Raw genomic sequence first — 22,677 nt, forward strand, 5'->3', positions numbered from 1 at the left:
GACTTATCCTAGCCCAAAGAAAGAGTGAGGTTATCCTGCTACCAAAAGCAACAGTCAACAAAATGGTTAATGTAGCTGATGAACACACAGGTGAGCAAGCAACAGCTTGGACATCCCGCACTGCTTCCTAAGCCTGAATCCAAAGGCCTTACTGAACCACTCCCCCTCCCCAGTCAGCCCTGTGCTGGGCCATCGCCGAAGCGATGTCACACATACCATGATGTCATGTCCAATCAGCCTTTTGCCTTGGAGCTGTGGGGTACCAGTCTCTTCTCCTTAGAGCACCGAGAGGGACGTTAATTCTGTGAGTCATGCTGGTAAATTTATGGCATCCTAAGTGCAGAAATGAGAGGTTAATTCATGCAAAAAGGAAAAATGAGTGAGAGAAACAAAGATGACGGTAAAACTGAGCCTTGCCATCATGAAGCAGTGCTAGGACAGAAGGGGGATTCCTAGCATTACATGCTGGGAACTGTTTGGCTACAGAAGGCACAACTCCCTGGTACCTCCATGTCCTTCCTTGAGGATTTTGGAGGTGGCAGAACCCCTCAGGAACATCCCAGAACCTCCTCTTCTCCCACCCATAGTTAAAAGCTCCCATTCTGCTTCTAGCTAAATCAGCCCCCTGCCTCGGACTTGCTCACGTACACACATGCACGCCCCATGGCTCCTCCACAGCTTTGCTCTCTTTTATGAGTTTAAGTTTAGCGCCAAGTTATAAAGTGCACTGTGAAAGGGCAAAACATTCTGCTTTTCCTCTTTTCCTACCTGCCTTTCCAACTATAAGATTATACCAAGATTTTCAAAATAGCTCAAAAAAAATCTTTCTACTCTCAGTATAAGTCTGAAAATTTGAAAAAACTTTATTTCAAATTTCACATTATAAAAATTCTATGATGAAAAAATGAAAACCATAATCATTCAAATTTTCTTCAGCTTTGTTTTGCTTTATAATGAAATTGAAAATTCTGGCTTGGCAAAAATAACACAGGTAAAAGCACTAAAGTATAGAAAATAAAAAAGTCTTACACATTCAAAATTCTTACTTAGTCTCAACAGAGGGTGGTATAAGAGCTAGAGCAGCTGACATATGTGTCTTAAATAGCCTTCTAGGAGGGAGACTACTGTACCCAGCCATTAGATATGTGCACCCAACCAGAGTAAAACATAATGCATTAACTGAACCCTAATGCTTGGAAAACCACTTTGAAGTTAGTATTACTGCTGGTGACTCTGGCAAAAGTGCATGATTGTGCCAACAAGTTAAAATTCAGAGAGTTTTTTCCTCCAACTCTTGTGCAAGCCAATACTAACTGCACTGTAGCAACACCAAATAGAGATCTGACAAAAGCATTATGTAGATGAGTACACAGCTAGTTTCAAGAAAATTACTGGAAAAATATATTTGATTGCTACTGGTACCACTCAAACTTCTCAGAATTTCCAATCACCTTACAAAGACATTGAAAGAAAATACTGACATGTCCAACTCTCATAATCATAGCCAGACTTCTCACAAAACAGACGCTCCATATTCATACACTCCACCATCAACACACAAGTACAGTTCACAGCCAGAGGTTAAAGCCTAGGAATCTTAATGAATATACATGAAAGAAAACTGATACATTCAAAATCAAGAAGGAAAAACTGCTCTCAATGCCTTTTGGAGAGCCCCCATTCTAGTTCTGTTAAGAAAAAGGAAGGTTCAAAGTTAAACTGGTTGAAAATTAAGACTGAATTCACTGTCTAGTAAAAAAAAGAGGGAGTGGTGTTTTCTCAAAAAAACCATCAAAAATGGGTTCTCTGGCCAATCAGGGAAAACTTTAGATAAAGCAAAAATTTATAGAAACCACTATTGCAGGTAACCGGGACTAAAAAGAGTTTTAGGGTGTAAACAGAGTTGTCATTCCAAGAGCCATGGCAGTATCAGCAGAGTTTAAAACTCATTTCCTGCCCAGAGAAGACCCAAAATGGCTTCAGATGTAGGGGAAGCTGTCATTCTACACAAGACAGATTTTGTGTTTTAGGTGACAGTGGCGGGGAAAAAAGGTAGCTACTGTAAACAGAAGCACAGACCATTTGACTTAAAAGACCTCAGAGTCTGACCAAAGCAGGCCAACCCGGTACGCATGCCACGCATTATCAGTAGGAAATTCTCTGAATCTCATTTCCGAGACCTTTCTCTCAGAAGGTCATTAAGCTCTAATTAATGGCTCTATGAGGTGGAGGGATCTGCTTTGGCATCCATTAGGATGGAGGCTCAAATGTCAGACCAACAATGGCATTAGGCAGACTGGCATTTTGCCCAATGCAGGATTAGCATTGACGCATTCAGCTGAAATCTTTAGCCCTGTAAGAAAATCTGCAGGTTTTCTCTCTGTCTGTGTGATGGATAACATCTCTAAGTAATCTGCTGGTCTGTTACCAGAGATCACCTCTCCACCCCAACTGAGCAGAAAGACTCAGGGTGGCCCAGTTGCAGAGTCCCTCTCCAAAACAAAGTTAAAAACAGCCACAACCTGAACCCTGGAGATGCCACGTGCCTGGAGAGAACAAGACCTTTAGAGGAAGCACTACCCACAGTTTGGGAGCTCGTGAAGGAAGTAGCAGAGGAGGACAGGGGGCAGAAAATGGCCTAAAGAGCTGGGACTGAAGTGCCACACTGTCAATGAGAGCCAGTGGTAGGAAGTTAGGAAGCACCTGCCTGCAAGCAAGATGGGGAAGCATAGAGGGACAACAACTCTCCTCCTACTCCAGCTGAAGGCAAGCAGGCTGTTTTAAAGGCACTGGCTGTGAATCACCAATCTGATGTTCATTTTCACTGAAACCTGCCAGAAATCACTGTTAGGGAAGGTACTAAGCCAGAGACCAGCATGCTGACAGCCTACGCTCTTCTACTCCCTCACTCCCTAGCAGCCTCGGCTGTCTGTCTTTGGCCTCTAGCTCCTGTGGTCCTTCCTTCTTTCTAATTTGCAGAATTTCATTACTGCCACTCACATTTAATGAGAAAGCCCATTCAGAGTTGCATACTGGACTGACCTAGGTAAAAGTGTTCCCAGTTCACTTCTGCTCTCTTGAGTACAATGCAATCATGATGTTAAATGTATTTTCCCCTACAGCTAAAATACATCACTCAGAGTTGCTCAAAGTAAGTTTTGTAACCTCTGTCCAATCATGTTTTGCTCCTGGTTCTGCCTGGCCCATTCCTCCACCTGTAAAAATGTAGGTCTGCTGAATGAAGTAGTACATCCAAGTCCTGAAGAGAGAGGAAGGAAAGATTCTGAAACCTCATACTGCTGATCCAGCTAGATTGTCATTAACTAAACCCCAAAGGGAGTTCTGGCCAGTCATGCTGAGGCAGTGATAAAACAAAAAACACCCCTTGTGAAAGCTAAAATACATGACTTTGCATCTCTCTCCTTTCAGTGTCTCTCTCCCTTCAATGATCTCAAAGTACTTCCCAAATACAATTGCAAAGCAACTCTGAAAAACCATAGAAATGTGTAGTAACATGCCAGTTTTCTACATGGACACAAGGCATGGCATGAGTGGGAGATCTTTCCTCCAGATAAAAAAATGCAAGTAGTATTTCCAATGCAAGTTCTAACCCATTTTTCAACCGTGGTCAAATCAGGAACAGAACTCCTGTCTCCTGACCCTAAGTCTTATCTTTTAAGTCCTTAACTTCCTTCAGAGCTGAAAAAAATCAAATTATTAGCTTAAAATTCACGACAACAGGAACATTTTAGAGTTTGGGAGTTTTACTCGTTTCCAGGTTTCTGGAATTCATAATTTTACTTCATGGTCACTGTGGGATCTTTGAAAGAAAACTCTTTGTCCCTTTGTTTTCTCACCTGTAAAATGTACATTATAGTATCTCTCCTGTTCTTCAGAGGACAACTATAAGAGAACAGCATCTTTATTCAATTGTGAGGAGTCACTAAGAAGATGATTATGACAACAAGTACAACTTTCAACCTCTTCTAACTAGTTTCTTCCTTGGGAAAGCTGAGCACCCAACTTGTCTATCATGATACAGAATTTGACAAATTGACTTACTGACAGCAAGGAAAAAACATCTCCTTTCCACCATTGGGTGAAAATATCAGAGTAACTGCAGGGACATTTTGAAATTCAGTACAGTCAGTCTGAGAGTTTCTCTCAGTCCGTTGTTTCCGCATAATACTTAACAACTGTAGAATCAGCTAAGTGCATTACCAGGTTAAACACCAGTCAAGTATATAGTGGTATGGACCTACCTAGCCAGAAAAAAAGAGAAACACCATCAAAAAACCAAGATGAGATTTTCCCCGCTGTTCATACTCTCTGCCACCACATAGGCCTCTTCCTTGCAAGTGGAGACCCTCACAGCTTCTGAAGGAGTTTCATCCCTGCAAACAGGACACTGCCAGCAGCCAAAATGAAGCATCATCCAGCTTCATTTATTTCAATTATTTCTCTGTCCTCCCCCCAATCACCACCCCTGAAAATAAGCATAAGAGATTAGACCAGGCCAGCAGTGAAATCAGACAACCGACCCTCAGATATGCATAGTTAAATGCCAAGCTGTGCCACTGGTTAAGCAAATAGACGGTGGCTGGGGAAAGGGCTGTGAGGAACAGGCAGAATGATCACTATTGCACTTGGGGCAAGTGAGGCAGCCACAGCAAGGCTCCATGCCAACGGTCCCCAGTTCAGATGGATACCAGTCAACACAGGGATATAAAGTTTAACCTGTCAGGAAGTAGAGCAGTTTTGCAAACTTTGGTAACTGCTGGTACAGCCATGGGAGAGAGGCAGCAAAGTGAGACATCCAGTGATCTGGGCATTGTTTTAAATGGCCCGGATGGAGGTATGACCAGGGTGACAGTGATGGGTAAACATAAACCCACACAGCCACCTCTGTCACCTGACAGACTGTAACTTTCTTCCACACCAAAAAAACACCAAATCAAATCAAGATATGAAAACATCTGCATGTGGTTCAAGCTTGAGGAAGGACAGCTATAAAACCAGACCAAGCTGCTTTAAAAACAGAGGCACAATGGCTGAGGTAAAAGAAGACCGAGACTGAAACATCACACAAAATTCAAGCCAAGGCTGTGGAAAGGTCCTACAGAGTTTGGCCTTATGTGGTAGAAGTGATAACGTCCAGGCCAGAAGCAGAATGGAGCTACACCTCAGTCCAGGCATTCTGGGGGCTTGTTTTCGTCCTGTGTGCTTCTTTTTTCCTTTGATTTCTTCCCTTTTTCATGCCTCCTCTTCATCCCTGTGCCTGGAAGCTGCAGCAGAAAGAGACTGACAAATTTAGCTATGGAAAATTTTCCATGTTGTTTTGTGAAGCAAAACAGAAGCAGAGAAGTACAGAAAAAATTATGATCTAGCTGGATTTTTTAAAATATATTTGCTGTTAGTTTGAACAGCCATCAGGTTGTGATACTATGTACATATCGACACGCAGAGCTGGAAAGCAGATGAGTTATCAACAGCAGTGAGACACAAAGCCAGGAAGAACACAGTAAGTCGAGTCATATTAGAAAGAATAAACTTAAAAGGCAGCAGCTAAACAAACAAAACAGGCAGTCAACAGGGGGCATGGAAACGGTAGCTTCATCGCACAGATTTACAAAGCAGATGCAGAGAGTTTGTGTGGTGTGCCAGAGACTGCACAGCCAGCAGCAAGGCTGAGAACTCAGGTACCTGCAGTAGTCCCAGCATTTTGATAGCATATCTCCTCACCACTCAGTACTTTTTTTTCCTTTCCCATAGAAACTGGCTTTGAAACTTGAAGCAGCAAACGCAAAAGAAGCCGTGTTGGGAACCAGTGCTCTCAAGTTTGTACTGTTACACAGGGGCAGCATTACAACATTTCACTTTCAGCAGGCATGAAAAGAAGGAAAAAAAAAAAAAAGCCACCAAACCCTATTTTAGCTGAGTTCCAGTCAGAGTCATTTACAATGCATGTCTTGACCTAAGTCTTCATGGACCTATAATTTGCCTTGAAGGAAACAAGATGGGGGCAGGGAAGGGAAACTAGCAGGTGGTTGCATATGACAAGAGAAACATAGCTTTCCAGTGTTCCTGTAGGCCATACTCTCTCCACCTCACAGTCTGCCTTGCATTCCCAACTACATGGTTCTTTCACATTGTGCTGTCTACCAGCCTGCAGAAGCTGTAACTCCTTTGCTTGGAGACAACAGAATTCATGAAGTCTCTCATTTGCCTGTGGTTAAGAGGCTGTGCACCTGGGTGCATAGTCCACTGACTGATGTGTTCGTTCTGTTCTTCATGAGAATCAGGGATGATATCCAATATCTGAACTTCCCCAGGGAACTAAAATGGAGCTTCCCCAATGGAAGCTGCAATGGCAGGGATGAGCAGAAGGCCATTCTGTACCGTGAGACAGTCGCTCAGCTATTCATCGTTCAGAACTTCAAAATGTGATGCATCTGGATCTACATGGTAACAAACCTCTACTGGTAGTGCACTGCTAAGAAGGAATCAGAGTGCCACAGAAGTCTAGGGCCTATGCAGGAAATCAGGCAGCTGCCACAGCAGAGGACCCTTCTACACAGCCAGTGGATCAGTGTGAGAATGCACAACACACAGGTCACCGGGCAACTCAATTTTCTTTTTGAAGCGATAAGCAAAGATGCAGTATTACTGGTTCAAGCAGCTCCATGAAATAGTTTTTTAGAAACAAAAGCAATTTCACAAATGTTTCGAGCTTCTCCAGCTGTAAGCTAAGCCCAGAGATCATCCCATCACACGTTTTGTGCTGTGTCTTGACCTTGAAGCTATTCATGCATTGTCTTGCTCTGACTCATGACACAGTGTACTGTGCCATATCCTGCTATAAATGTAATCTCTGTATTTACATTTAAACGGGAGACACTTAGCGTCCACTAACGCAGAGATATACATGCTCTTGCTTTGTGATCAGCTTCAAGTCATTAAAGGGAAAAAGTTGGTCAAGAAATACAACCATTTTCATGTAGCTGTCACAGCTGACACTGCCTGACTTGCTGCAGACATGACCAAGTGAATGCCATCACATTTCTTATAACTGCAAGTAAGCGTGCTTTCTGAACACTCTCCATCACCATGTTCTCTCTATACTGGCAAAGTTACCAAATCTTTTAAACAACTCTGAATTAATTCGAACCTCCCCATTTTTATGGAAATACTGTATGCAGCTTCTGCTGATAATAGTCAAAGAACATTTGTTATGCTTTCCTAATGGAAGTAGTTACATGTTTTAAAATATATCAATTTAGCATACAAAGGAGATAAACATTCAGCATCAATTTATCTGTCTTTTGCTGTTCTAGCAACCCCAAGCAGATCAGCCTTTTCAGAAGTTGTTATCTATTTGGCAGTAGAAACTGTCAGATCTTTTTCCTCACAATTTTTGCAGCAAGAGCTTTGGTACGTCTTGGGCCACCCAAAACAGAGTCACAGACTAAGTGATGCTGAAAGAGACTGCTGGAGTCAACTAGCCCAGACTGCTCAAAGCAGAAATAACTCCAAAGATAAATAAGGTTGCTCAGGGTCTTGCCCATATTATTTGGAGACCACAGACACAAAGCAGCCTCCCATGAGGAAGAGCATGAAAGAAAAGGTCCTATGTCCTATGCTACAGGACAAAGACAGATACTTCAGTTTTTTACACATTCATTCCTACGTTCTCATTCCCCTTTACACCCCTGTCCAGCATAGACTCATTGAAGAACTTCTACCTAATCCAGCCCCTTACATGAGACAGGATTGGTATGTGAAAATCACCACAGACAGATGTTTATCTTGCTGATACTTAAAAACCTCCAATCTCATAACCTTTAGCTCTTCTTCTAGTGCTATCTTCCTAACTGTACAAACAGCTTTCCCTTAAAATCTAATCCAAATCTCTCCTTCCAAATACAACTCATCATGTTGTTACCCTGTCAGCTACTGAGAATATCTGATCAGTATCTTCACTGCAACTACCTGACGTATATTAATATACTTTAAATCATATTCTTTTCTTTTCCACCCAGTCCCTTTCATCTTTCTACATAGGTTACATTTTCAAGAATGCTGATCTCTCTCCCATTTGTCCATCACTCTCAAAACATGGTGCCAAAATTGGATACTTTTGCATTTGTATATTTGATTTTTCCCTTTTCTAGTCACTTGCCTTTACTGAATTTCATCTTATTGGATTTTACATAATTTCTTCAATTTACCAAGATCATTATGAATTCTAATTTTGCCCTCCAAAAGGCTGACAATCCTTTCTGGCTTGGTATTATTATCTGCAAATCCTCTAAGCATGCTTGTCCTCCAATTGTCAAAATAACAAATGAAAATATTGAATAGTACTGGACCTGGGACAGATTTCTGATGACCACACTTGAATGTTCTCTCAGCTTGACAAAGAACTATTGATAGATTACTCCGTCTAGTTTTTCCACTGGTTGTGCCAATCTTATGTGGGTTTTGCTTCCTGAGCTTGCATACAAGAGTGCCATGCAGCACTGTGCCAAACCTTATTTTAAAATCAAGATATATCACAGCTGCCACATCTACTTGTCCATTAGGCTGACAGCATGAACGTGGCTGGTTCAAGCCTTGATACTAATTAAGATATAACAGATATCAATTTGAATATTGTGTTTAGAAGATGATCAGAAATGGTTATTCACACAGGTACACATGGGTTCAGCTGCTCAGCATGATGTACTGCAGTATTGCTGCAGAGTTTCAGCCTGTGCCTAGCAGCGAGGAGTCCTGCATCAGACTTGCTTGCCTCCCACCTATGCTGGACACTCGCCAGTTGTTGGGGAACCCCTGTGTTGCATCCCACATGCTCCAATTTGATGGTAGTGGGCAAAGTCTAGACTTGCATCGCTTCCCACTTCAAAACATGGAATTTGGAGTTAGGTGACCATGAAGCTTGTTTAGCTGGCAACATTATAAAGGGATTTTGTTATTTGTGTGCATTTGCTTTTCTCAAAGGAAGTCTATTGGGTTTCTCATGTCTTCTGATTTCCCCTCTCAGACCTGTTGTGCTGTTACTATTCCTACACATCCAAAACCATGGTTTTGGTCCTTACTGCTATGACTGCTCTTTCTTCTTCCCTGCCTTCTGTCTCTTGTTGCTCTTCGAGCAATGAACTTATCCCTCAACCTCTTAGTCAAATATCTCCTGCCTGTGCTGGCTCTGTCCTTTGCTCTGTTCTGCACAGCACCTTCCTACTGCAAACCCCACCAAAGCTCCTGTCCCCAGCACACCAGCTCACTCCCACTGCCTTCCACTTCAATCTTTTCCCAGGGACCACCAGAAACACATGAGATATCACAACAACAGACACTGTCTATAGCTTTGGGACTTTAAGGATGATGTTCAGTGTAGAATACCTGTTGCATCCTGAGATAGGGACTGAAAGATATTGTGATCCAAATTCCCAAGTTCTCAAATGTGTCACATCTCCCTTTAAAGTTGCCACAATGACTCCCACATGTTAACTGCAACTGTAAACTCTCCCATCTTAAGTTTAATTTTTTAGGGATATAGAACAGCAAAAGCTAACAGAGTTAAAAGAAAGTTTTTTAATCCAGTTGCTATTTGTTTAAGGGACAAAGGAAAGATAATGCAGAGATTGAAAATTTAAAAGTGATTTCACAGCAGTTCACCTTCCTGAAGAGTTTCTGTGTTCAGATAAGCAGAAGAGCCTTTACTTACCAGGGTCCTGCTAAGGAGTCCTCAGCCACTTCCACAGCAAAAGCTGAAGGAAAGTTAGAACAGCTTCTGCCCCAGGTAATCACAGACCCTGCCAGGCAACCTTGTGGCCCTTCCTCTGCTACTCTACTTTACCATAGGTGGAGCCAGCCTGTAATCTAGGATGGCCCAGTTTCAGCTGGGGCAGTACCAAAATTCACAACCTCTGTTGTACGTTGCCACTACTGTCTTGGATGTACAGTCCAACACAGAAAGAAGAATCAAAGAGAAGGTAAAGAAACACAGTGTTTAAATTGAGTTAGGTAGTCACCATGCATGCAACAAAAAGAACCCAACACCAAGCAGAAGTAAGTAAACATATCAAGGTGGACTCCCAAGCTGGTCCAAGCTGGTATGGATACTGCAGCATCAGTGAATATCTGTCATACAGGTGTAATTCAAGCAAAGATTCACAGCACTCCACATAGAGCAGCAGCTGAAACCAAAGATATTTAGGAGGCTAACAAACACGAGTTTTCACAAAGGCATACTGCCACTTAAAAAAAAAAAAAAAGGAAAGTTCCTTCCACTGTAGACCCTGCACTTCAGTATGGAATAACCTTGAAAGCATAACCTTAAATCTCACTTTTACATATACATTTCTATTCACCCACTTCACAGTCATATGAGGCACCAAGTACAGCTAAATGAAACTTCAGTGATTTCTAAACACAAACCATATGCTCAACCTTTCTGACCTCTGTCAGATTCTGCCTGGTTTTGCTTCAAAATTGTATGCGGATAGTATTTGCATGTAAATTATGATAAACCATCCTAAAATACGACTGCATTGAAAACTGGGTCTAGGGCTCTCCAGAGACAGCTTAAATTTAAGTGAACATTCAGATGCACTTTACAGATGGCCTGAAAAAAATGTCAAATGTCTTAAACTTATCAAGTAATATTTGCAGTTACATACCCTCAGTATCTGCTCTATTTGTGCTATTTCCTACTGCAATTCTTCAAACACTGCTGTAACCTGACATTTTTGTACATGAAACTGGCGAGTTTAAACCGGTGGGTAATTTGATTTGTAACAAAATACAAAGCCAGCCAAACTGGTTCTGGGTTCAGATTTCCCTGTAAATATTTCATGTGCAAGGTTATAGCTTAAATCATGATGTGAGGACAGTCATGTGGCATCACCTGTTCATTGTCACCTGCACAAGTCCCCTGGGTGGAGCTGATGGGTGAGCTACATGCCCGGACTTTACACCTCATACTTGGTTCCTATGGAAACTGCTATAAAGCCATGTATTCTACATCAAAACTTAATTGTTTCCTCTGAAACTAATGGTCTGGTACATTTCAAAACAGGAAAGAAAATGCAGAAAAATACAAAAGGACAGATTTACATTCAGACCATTATGTATTTGAATATCTTTTTAACCTTAAATGTGGTAAACAATAGTGATGGCATAGTTTTGAAAGAAATCAAAGATCTAAAATAATAAATGGCTTAAGCTAGCTAGATCTTAACTGACAATCATTGCCCTAGGATATACTTTACAAAAGTGTTTTGGTGACACTGTAAAGTGACTAATCCTTGGAAGAGCAAGTTGTGGAGATCATGTATTCACACTCTTGTCTAAATGCTTAAATACTAAAGAACAGACAGGAACCAATTAAGACCATAACTGGTGTTGATGCACTAAGTAACGTTAAACTTTAAAATCATATCCTTAATACTCACATTGGACCAATACCAAATACTAATCCAACACCATTAGTACAATGTACTAAAAATATGCTTTTTAAATACAGGTGTTAGTCAGGGGTCAGAAAGCCTCTCAAAAGAAAAGTGTTAGGACATTAAAATGCCTAGCAAAAGCATCCAAGGCTGAAATAAAGAAGCACACATTGATGCCAGTGAATAGAGCTATCCTATTTCTCACAGAAGTGTGGTCACACTCCTGCCCTGATCCATCCAAACCTGTTCTGGAAGCACCTTGCTATCCAAGCACCGCACTGCCCCATGCAAGAGCTTCCTCCATCCTGACTCTTCCTGAACTTCTTTCCTTATACCCACTTTCACCCAACTCCCTCTTTCCCCCTTTCCAAGGCTCTTCCTAGAAAGCCCCCACCTCTTTATCTGTCCCACACAGAGATCTCTCCTTCCTTTTACCTATCTGAACTTTCCAACCTATCCAAGCAGATGCTTCTCAAAACTGTCTCACATCTCGGTACTTCTCTACCCCTGTCCCTCACCAGCAGCAGCCAGTCAAGCTTTCCTCATCCCTGGCTCTCCTGCAGGCTCCTACCTGGGAAAGGTTTCACTTTCCCATAGGGGTTGCACTCTTTGAAACCCTCCCACACACACCCGACCACCTCAAAGGACAGGAAGACCAAAATTAGTGGATAGACATAGGAAATACTAAAAACAAACCTTAAAAAGCTTTGCTGTATACATAAATAACAAGGAGAAGAGAGAAAGAAAGAATCCTCCAGCCTGGCTTGAGATGGGATGGGGGCGGATCTTTTCTCCACGGGCAGATATTTACAGCTTTTAAATCTTCTGCTGATTGCAGACCCAGTGTGACATTTCCACTCTCCATAAACTCCTGTGAAAATGTTTCCACTCAGCCTAATGAAGCTTGCCGTGCTTCCTCTTCACCCGCGGTCTTCAGCTGCTGCCTTGTATGGGAACTAATGAGATAACCGGCCACACTTCCTATGCATGTTTGCATAGGAAAGCTGAAGCACCTAAAGCAATCACATACAGATGCTCTGTCAGAGCACAGCATCTTTGAATGGGTCAGAGGCACCTGAGAGGAGTGTATTTATATACGCTGGGATTGTGTATCTGTGTCTCCAAGGTCCCAAATACTAGTTTGTATTTGTATTGGAATATAGGGGGAGGAGTACTGTGCCTTCTCTTCACTTTCTTTTGCTGCTTCCATTTGCCTTCCCAAACCCTCCTCTCTAAATTTCCACAGGACAGAGTATAAAAAAGGACATGTTACTCTCAGAGGACTTCTCCCAAGCACACGTCTAAAACAAGCATACTTAAGGGCTTGTGTTGAGTCAGCTACATGTTTGCTGAAATAAAGGGTCTTCATTTCTACAAGCCTTACCTCTTCCTGGTAGGCACTGACCAGGCAGGAAGGTGGATGAAGCTTTGTGAAACTGCTGGGAAGAAGCCAGGGAAGAGCAGTAGAATTTTTGCTTGTTATTGCTCTAAATCTCCTTTTGCAGCTCCAGAGAGACTCCTTGGGAGATTACTTCATGGACGTGACCATGTTTGTTTGAAAACTCTCCCAGTGAGAGATAATTGTTTCCGCAGCCTGATAAAGGCAATGTAAATTAATCAGGCATATCACTACTTAATCCTTAGTAGTTGCTGGTGCAGAGGAAAGAGAAAAAAAAAAACCCACTCTTAAATCACTGTGCTTATGACACAAGATTACAGAAGTGCCCCATACTGCAGCTAATTAGATATGGCACTGGATCAGTGCTAATGAATTTAATTTCTTCCTTCTTCTAAATGAAGACATGAAGAAAAAGAAAGGGGGGAGGGGCACGGGCAGCAGGGGGGGAAGACTTATTTCCAGCTACTATTTATTCCTGTGGTTTATACCTCCAACACCAGGATAACGTTATATATTATCCTTACTAACGATATTTTTCAGCAATCTCTTTAAACGCTTATAAATTCTTAAGGAAATGGGGAGGTTGCAAGTTCAACTTGAGGACATTGCAATTGAGCCAATATCTGTTTCAAGCTTCACATCCAATCTATTCACACAGAAGAGTAGGACCTCCATGGATCTGAAGTGACGGACATATGGTCCTATATGAAGCTCATCTACAAAGGTATTAACACAACTTGCACTTATTACACTGGCAATTCTAACTGGAATTCTGCTAGGAAATCTTTTGAACATGACCAGGAGGCTGGTAAGATTTTTTGATCGGGCCATTCACATGCTGGGCAGATACTCTCGAATAGTCCATATAAATGGGGTACATTCAGTAACAGAAGACAGAAGTGAATACTAAAACCACACCTCATATTATATGCACATATTACACCATTTACACCGTTCATCCAGACAGACGACACCATGCCCAAAGTAGACAGCTAATCTTGAATCACAGGCAGACTAAAGCTTCCCTCACAATTAAATGAGAAAAGGAGTTTCTTTTAATTAAGCCAGACTTTGCACTGATCAGTGTGAGCTTATAGTTTACACATCGCCTTTTGCTCAATAATTAGGAGACAAGAAAAGTGGCTGCCAGGACAGACAGTTAAATCCTATCAAATGATCTGTGCTTGAGATTCACCTTTTCCAGCTGGACTCCACCATGCTGCCATGTTTACAGCTGAACATCTGAATTCCTAATGAGGAATAGCAGCATTCCATCCTCTGGAATAAAAAGTTGGAGCTATAGCCCTGAAGAGAAGTGTCTATCCAAGCCATGTCTGAGTGACAGTCAAGCAAAAGTAAAAAGGCAAAAGTGAAAAAAAATAAGAAGGTAAAGTTAAAATTCTTTAAGATTCCTGACTTGGGTTACTTGGACACTACTGAGAATCCTTTCAAATATGTTCCCTTTCTCTCTTTATTCCCCAGTACTGGCCTGTCCTGCTAGTGATGATCTTTTCTATATTAATCCTTTCCTTTCCTCCACTCTTCTTCAGGGAAGTCTCAGTTCGAACACAACAAAGGTAGCTGATGTGTCAGAGCCTCATGAGGATAAGTGCCAGGAAACCCTGTTCTCCCCAGTGAAAGCAGGGCTTTTGTAAGCATCTGCATGTGCCTTCAGATGAGGTTGTACAGTAAAACATAAGGTTTAAGTTTGGGCAATCTTCATTTTCACTCCCCTCTACCACCATCAGGTTGGAACAAGGGTTGGGTTTTTTTTGTTTTCTTTCCCCTCCTTTTAGCACAAATGGGTCAGTGAACTTCACAGCTTGAAACCTTGACAGAACCATCTGTTCTTCATTAAAAGCCATTAATGGCAATGATAATGGCACTAATTAGGCTGCATGCAAACATACACACGCTTCAACTGCTCCAGAGCTACAGGCAATCAGAGGTCCAAATTGAACCAGCTGCTGTATGGTGTGGATGAGCACTAACCCCCAACCCCACCTTGTCCCAAAGTACAGGCACATGCAACCAGCATCCAGCTGGACATGTGGAGCCGATGCTTCTGATACACACACGGGTCACAGTCTTTTGCATTTGTTTCCATTGTCCTTTCACCATTTTCTCTTTGTTCTTAACACACAACAATTGGGAAACACCACCACAGCCTGTGAGCAAGTGTACTCCAATGCCACCTGCCATTTTTAATTCTCCTATGGGTAGAAGTGAGTGTGCCTGCAGGGCTTGAAGCAGCACATCATCAGTGTGTTACACCTGGAATATATTCCCTCCAAACCTGACTTCTGGATGCCACTTTGTTATTCTCTGCCTTGGTTTCCTGGTCTCTAAAAGTAGGGACAGTACAAGCACACAGGCACCTGTTAGAGCTGCTTCAGAAAGGTTAGCACTATGAAATCCTTGATGTGAATGACGTTGGAACTTGAACTTATACTAGTAAGAGTTTCCTTTTAATATAACATCTAGATCACAATAACCAAATGATCAAGACCCCAAAAAAGACTGATCCGTAGAAACACCACCTATTGCAGTAAGGCCTGCTGCATCAAGTGATGGAGTTGTATGTGGAAAACTGGACCCTAGCAGGTCTCTTCCCTGCTCTTATTTGTTTGGGAACAAACACCTTCTTGTTTGGGAACAAACACCTGTAAAAGAGGGATGATGAAAGTGACCTCCTTTGTAAAATGCTTTGAGATATGTTCAAAACCAGTATTTTATAGTAAGAGTCCAGTAACAGCACTCCTGGGAAGTATGTCCAAGCATACTCTCCTAACAGACGTACAGCATCATTCATGTGCCTATACTTAAGTTAGAATGTTCAGGTATGCAGTGTAGTGAATGAGGAACACGCTAGTCGCAGCATAACCACCCGCTCAGCACATTATGCATCCAGAGTTGGTGTCGCTGCCGACACCCTTCGGACAACAGTTACTATGGATGCAGAACTGGCAGGGAAAATAAACCAGAGCAGCACTGCTATGCAGCTGGTGGGAAATGTGGTATTTCAAACCGGGCTAAGCTCAGGCAATCAATAGCAGGTTTTAAAATTAATTCAAAATGTGGAACAACCAAGTGCCTTGATGAGGCTGTGAGCCAGAACTGAGAGGAGAGAGACTCACTCATTCTCCTGTAGTGCATCTTTCTCAGAGGTGACCATTTCAGACTGACCACACTAACTCTTTGCTAATACCAAAAGCTTGAGTGAGGTCCCAACCCTTTTAGTCCACTGAGTCAAACCAGCTCCCAGCCACTTCCTCACTTGCCTGTCTTAGTTTGTCAAGGGGACAGCAGCACACTGTTACCCTGTTCATAATGAACTAACAACTCCAAAGAGTTGAAAGCAATGGCCAGGAGATTTTAACTCCAGTGAATCTTCAGCACAAAGAACAGGGACTTCTTGGAAAAATAAAGATTCTGAGAACAAATCTGATAACGTCCCAGCTATGAAGACAAGAACCACCTACTCTACTGTTTCAAAAGATTAAAAAAGTCCTCCACTTGTATTACCATTCATCTTACACTATGGGGATTATTATCTCACCTGAACCATCTTTCTCTGATAGAGGCTGTTTCTTCAGCTTTTTCTGCTGTCTGTAGTCTCATAGCCTGCAGACAGGAAGGCTTAAACAGACTAATCCACTCCTACCACTCTTCCATGATCATAACATTATATCAGCCAGGCTCCCACTGTTTTTACAGTGAACTTTTTTTTTTTTTAAACACAAAGTACAGCATAAACCATATGAGAACTCAGCGTGCACAGACCAGTGATGCTAGAGGACAATACTGTATGTATTTTTCACACAGCTGAGTACAACATATATCAGCTAGAATCATGCCTGCTTAAATGTGAAGCTCAAAAAAACTGATAGCTTGGTTTGAAAATCTTCATGTTCTGACCTCCAGGCAATGCAAAAGAGAAATAGTTTTTTTTAAAAAAAAATCATTCTTCTAGAAGGCAGGAGCCAGGCAGTGTCACTGTATCTACGTTTTAACAGCCTGGGTTTCCCAAAATGTATCAGTGTCATTTATTCCAGTGGTAATTTTGTATGCCCTGTGCTTTTTTGAAAGACACATCCATAAACCTCCTGAATCTGTTTTCACCATACACCATTGCCCCCGCCCCCTCTCAGCCCTGGCCCAACTCACAGCAATATTTCTTTATAGTCAGATGTTAATAAAATGGTGTCCTTCTCTAGAAGCAACTCATTACCCAAGCAAGCTGAAGGAGGTTATCAGGAAGGCGGTATTACTGCACAGTGACCTGTGAAGGTTATTACTCTAAGATGTGAGATCAGGACGAGGGAGTACATGAGGATATGCCTGTGGCAGAGCAGAGGCCTGTCACTATGCAGATAACACCTGCTTTTATATGGTTTTGTTCCTCAATTCCCTTTCTTCCCCAGAGGGTTGTGATGAAGCTACCTGCCGGTCTGCAAGGGGTACCTCCCAGCACACGGCAGCAGGGTATGGGAGGGCTAATTCCCCGCAGGCAGCTAAAGGCGAGGCCTACGGGCAGAGACTGGCAGTACCTTGCTGACAGCATCCAGGTTACAGGAGCAGCAAGGAACACCTGTGTGCTGGGTAAGATGGGCTAAGCAAAGAGCTCTGCCACCAGACCACGAACCATCCCGATGCTTTGCAGTGAAAGGAAGTAACCTCGGTTCTGTCCCTGCAGGGCTGGGGTCCTGGCCGTGAAAGGGCCAGGCTGGCCCACGTGAGGAGGAAGCCCACGTGAGTTGGTACTGCTGAAGGCTGGTTATTCTGGGCCAGAGGAGTTGTCACAGAGCAGGCTACGCACAGATTGTAGCGATGACCTCTTCCCTGGGCCCTGCGCTCTGGCGTTGAGAGCACACACAGAAACAGCCGGGGAATGGGACTTACCGCTCTCATGGGCCAGTCGAGCTATTGGACAGGGGAGTGCTGAGGAGCAAGCCTTGAATGTCACCACTGTCGGTTATTTGTGAATTTCAAAAATCAAATCTAGTCAAAACATGTTGGCAAACTCAGACAAGCTGACTAATGCAGATATTATGAAAATTGCCTTTTTTTTTTTTACCCCAACTGATTCATTATTCACAAAACAATTCCACACAGTTGAACTCAGGTCTCTGTTTATCAAACACCTCCTCTCTCCCATTCCTTTTCTCTTTTGTTTTGCCTAGACCACGAACTCTTCAGAACAGAAGCTCCCTCTTCCCAGTCTTCTCTATAATACTAGATAGCTTCACCACTCAACCCGGAGAGCTCCTGATTCTGACAGGAGTCCCCAGGCACTTCTCTAATTGAAGCAACTTTGTCAAGCCACAGAAATTAAAAGAAAACAAAACAACTCCCATTCACGTTGCAGAGGTTTGAACATGCTGAAAGTGTAGATCAGAAAGATCAGAAGGTGTTAAAGTTCCTGTAGCAGAACAGACTCAGTGATCGCCTCTTACAATTTATATGTAAACTCCACGTTTAACAGGAAAAATATGGATGGGAAGCACTGCATAAGCATAGGGTTCCTTGCAAGTGTATAGGAAAGGGACAACCCTGCAGCACTGGCCAAGGTTGTCCTAAGCTCAGGTGGCATTTGGAAACAGCTCACCCAGGGGATGCCTTCACTGACTACAGCTGGCAGATGTTGAGCTCATTTTTACCTGTACTCTGAGACATCCCAGAATTCTGGTAACTGCATTAGCACAGCACTGAGCTTGAATTAATTACCACAATTCTGGCTTTTAATTCTGGTTTTGGTTGATAATACAGGAAACCTGAATTTTGGATTCCTCATAGCAGGTTAGTAGTGGCACAACTGCATAATGCAAAATACTGAAGTGGTATGATAACACTCTGCTGGTTCACGTTTTATACTGCTGAGATCCAGCAGGGTAAGAGGCATAGACTACTCTGTGGGGAACAAGAGATTCAGGCTCATAGCTAGCTGAGACATAATTCATTCAGCTTTAGAGCACGGGCAGTGTATACTCATTTTAGTCCGAATGCTGTACAGATATTCCCCAAAGTAGCAAAATGCCTACCCTGCTTGCATTGGAAAACTTCCCTTCTCCGGGTTGGACAGTGTAACCATCCTTATGGAGTTTAATGAAACTAAAAAGGGAAGGCTCCTGGCAGGAGAAAGGATTGAAAAGTCGAATCTGCTGTAATGGATCAGTGCTGTCCTGAAAAAACACGCTGGGCTGAGCTTTCAGACCCTTTCCTCTTAAATATCTAGGACAGTGTTGAAAAATGCATGTGCCACCATTGCTGAGAAATGGACAACTTCTTTCCATTCCTCTTCCATTTGCTGGGTAAACAGGCCAATCGCAGAGTCAGCAGCCATGGCAATTTCTGAATCAATATTTATCAAGTCCTCCTCCAACTGCTATTTCATGCCTCATTGGTCAGAGAGCATCCTCTCCAAGTGAGCCAGAAAATCCTGACCTTGCAAATGACAGAGGAGCTGCTTGAGGATCACAAAGTAGAGCAACTCCTCTAGCTAAAAGAAGAAGAAAAAAAAAAAAAAAAACAAAAACCACAAAACCAAAACCCAAAACCGCACCAACCCCAAAATTACAATTCATGCGAGTGTTCTCATGGCATTATACACCTTCTTCCACCCCTTTCCTTTCTCCCATCTCTTCTTTCAGCTAAAGCTTCATTTAAGAGCCCTAAACAAACAACTTGTTCATTAGCAAAAATCAAGCTACATGTAAATGACATTAAAAGCCATGGATACCCGCAAGGGAATCTGTTTTGGGGTTTTTTTGTCTGTACTTTTAATGACATATAAGATTGATTTCTTCCTGCCCTCCCCTAGGCATAGTGAGTGAGTTCGCAATTATTCCATCAAGCAAAACAACTGCAACAATTAGGGGAAACAGACTGACAAAAAGAAGGGTATTTGGGGGCACAACGATGCAATCCTCCATCATAGCACTCCACAGAGGGCAGAGAAACCTGAAAGAGGCCAAGTGCTGTAAGATCACTTCTGGAAAACAGATTGCCAAAAATCAACCAACAGCTCAGAGGCATTTGAAAGGAAAGAAAGCATTGCCCTTCCTAGGGAGAGAAAATAACTTGCTATAAAAACAAATATGTCTATGATTATTTGAAGAGACGAAGTGGTTCCTTACCAGCACACCTTCTGAAGCCTATGGATTGCCTCCAGGACCCATTCAGGCAAATTAGCATTAACTGTGCACTTCAGTGCACAGCATGTCCCTCTGCTGCAGCCTGCCATGCCTGAGGTTTTCTGAGAAAATACACGTGTACCTGAACATCCCATCAAAATATACACTGAAGGCTAAAGGTGAGGAATTGTTCCTGCCAGAAAGAGACTGAAGGCAAACACAATCAAAGTGAAAATGTGAAGGATAAGAGAGGAGTCATCACTTTTCTCAAGCAGAAGAGGAGAATGCCTCCAAGCACACAAGGAAATTGCATCTTCGAATTTTCTCTGAGTCTCAAGCTAAGCAGAGAATTTCTGGATCTTTGACCACTGTAGTGTAGATGCCTTAGGCCTTCTCTGTGCAAGTCCATTATTCGAAACAAAGCAACAAATAATTGGGATGATTTCTGTGCACAGTTTCCTCCCATTAATCCTCATTACTCTTCTAGGAACACTTCTCCCAAAACAGTTTCTCTTTTTGCTATTTCTTCCCCTCTTTTGCTTACAAGCTAATACAAAGCTGCTTTTTAAATTTCATCTTCATTATTTTTTGTAAGGTCTAGCAATAATCTACTTTGTTCTTTCCTAAACACATCCTCTCAGTTCTGCAGTCTCTCTGACTCTTTTCTGAGCTCTACTCAAAAGATCACATCACCACATTTCAAATATTCCACTGCACTCTGCATTTGGAACTCTCTCTACTCATTCAGAGGGTAGTCTTGTTCAGGGGAGGTTTGCCGTGGGACACCACTTAGATGTCAGCTTCAAATTACATAAAGTGATTCAGGTTATCACCACCTTGATCCTTGGGAAGAGGCTGCTGTGTACACACATGCCCAATGACTCCAACTGGTGCTTTAGTCCTTATGAGCTCGAGCTGACCTCTCTCAACCTCTTTTGTAAAGGTTTATTTCTCCAGTTAAGCCATGTTTCATATGATTTCCCCTGTTTGAATTCTGCTGTATGACTTACATCCAGATTTCAAGACTTTTAGATGCCTTTGTATTTATCTGGTACTCACAATGCTTTCCGCATTAGAAGCATCAGTGAACTAATGGGCTGTTATTTCCCAGATCATTAGTCAAGGCCTTGCACAGAACAAGCCCTTCAGCAATACTCATCTCTGTCCAGGACACTGCTCCTCAGCTTCGTTGCTACCATTTCCCTATTTCCTTACATATACAGCCCTCCTGCTCACTCACAGACCATGTGATAGCACCTTCATGCATACCAATGCAAATGCATTTTTCATCACTTTTGCTGTGTACAAAATGCTTTAAACAGAATCCCAAGTGTTCGGGATTCTTTCTTTCTTCATTTCTGCCAGCCAATCAATTAGCACCATGTTTTCTTTGAGATATATATATGCCACAGATATAACAGTTACTGTAATGGCAAAAATAATAATTAAAAAATCTTACCATAAACAGTGGGATGGAAGAAGTTCAGTTTCTTATGCATTTCTCCTGCTACATTCTCATCCACATCTCCTAAAGTTGACCGGGAAGGTTCAGGCTCCCACGCCTTTCTCTGTTTTAGGGAGTGGTATGCCAGAAGGGCAGGACGCCCCGTGGCGCCGGTCTGGACCTGCAGAGCTACTGAATGGCCTGCCAGTAGGTACGTGTTAACTCGCCAACTGGCTCCTACCAGACTGAGCAGACATGGGCAGAAATAGCCAAGCTGTTCTCTCAGCAGAGGCACTAACAGATGCCTACTTCTCTTCTACTCAGCCACCAGTTCCTGTGAAACACACAGGGACTTAATATATTTGCTTTCTGTTCTGTCACATTGGTTTCAAATTGACCTGTGTGTTCAAATGTTATTAGAGAAGGTCTGAAGGGTAGCAGGATTCCCCAGACCTCACTCCTGAGGGAACCAGCCTACAAACATATTTGTGTTGGTCTGCACACATGCACGCTTGCAGCGACAGTCATTTGGGAGTCAGTCATGGTGGCAGATGCGCCTTGTCAGGATCCTAAAGGCTCGGCAAGAACAGTCCCTGCAGTCAAGCTCTGTGCAAGGTTAGGGACTAAAGTTTGAAACTTAGCTTTGGATAAACAGTATATTTTAAAAGGTGAATGTTTGTTGAGGTGAGGTGGTATCAAAAGACCTTATTCGGGCTTCACAGCCTCACAGTCACTGGCAAGTCCAAAAGCTGTGAAGTCTGAAACTCCACAGAAGCAGTGAGGGGAACTTGTTCATGCTAACAGGAGAGGAAAAGAGGGAAAGACTTGCACAGGGATTACTCTCCCTCTGTCACATACTTGCAGTGAGACCTTGGGCAACTACCTTAAGCAGTCTGTGCTGTATTTTCCCATCTGTCAAACAGAAGAGAGAAACAGACTACTTCAAGCAGGCATCAGGCTGCTTAGTGCATTAGCATTTATAGACTGCTTTGAGATATACTGATGGGGGAAAAAATTACAAAAGCTTGGGGTGGGGGAGGGGCAAGTTGAGGACCAAATTTTGAGGGATCAACTTTAAAGGTGTTCCTCAGGGTTCAATTCTAGGGCCAGCTCTGTTCAATATACTTATAAGCAATCTGGGTTCAGGAGTTGGATGCACCATTGGCAAGTTTGCTGATGATATCAAACTGGAAGGTGCTGTTGACTCTCTTGAGAGAGAAGAGACCTTGCAGAGGGATCTAGATAAAC

The 22,677-nt window shown here is 42.6% G+C and overlaps 1 protein-coding gene across 1 annotated transcript in view; it reads right to left on the bottom strand.

Moving 5' to 3' along the window:
* Positions 1 to 229: 229 nt before the first annotated feature.
* RPAP1 (RNA polymerase II associated protein 1) overlaps positions 230 to 22,677 on the bottom strand; it is a 74,651-nt gene continuing 52,203 nt past the window's right edge. Inside the window, exon 26 of the transcript XR_012628860.1 lies at positions 230 to 333. The gene's annotated coding sequence lies outside the window, so the exon portion shown is untranslated. The remainder of the gene's footprint in view (positions 334 to 22,677) is intronic.

Source organism: Strix uralensis, chromosome 4 (assembly GCF_047716275.1).
Source record: "Strix uralensis isolate ZFMK-TIS-50842 chromosome 4, bStrUra1, whole genome shotgun sequence".
NCBI classification, from domain to species: Eukaryota; Metazoa; Chordata; class Aves; order Strigiformes; family Strigidae; genus Strix; species Strix uralensis.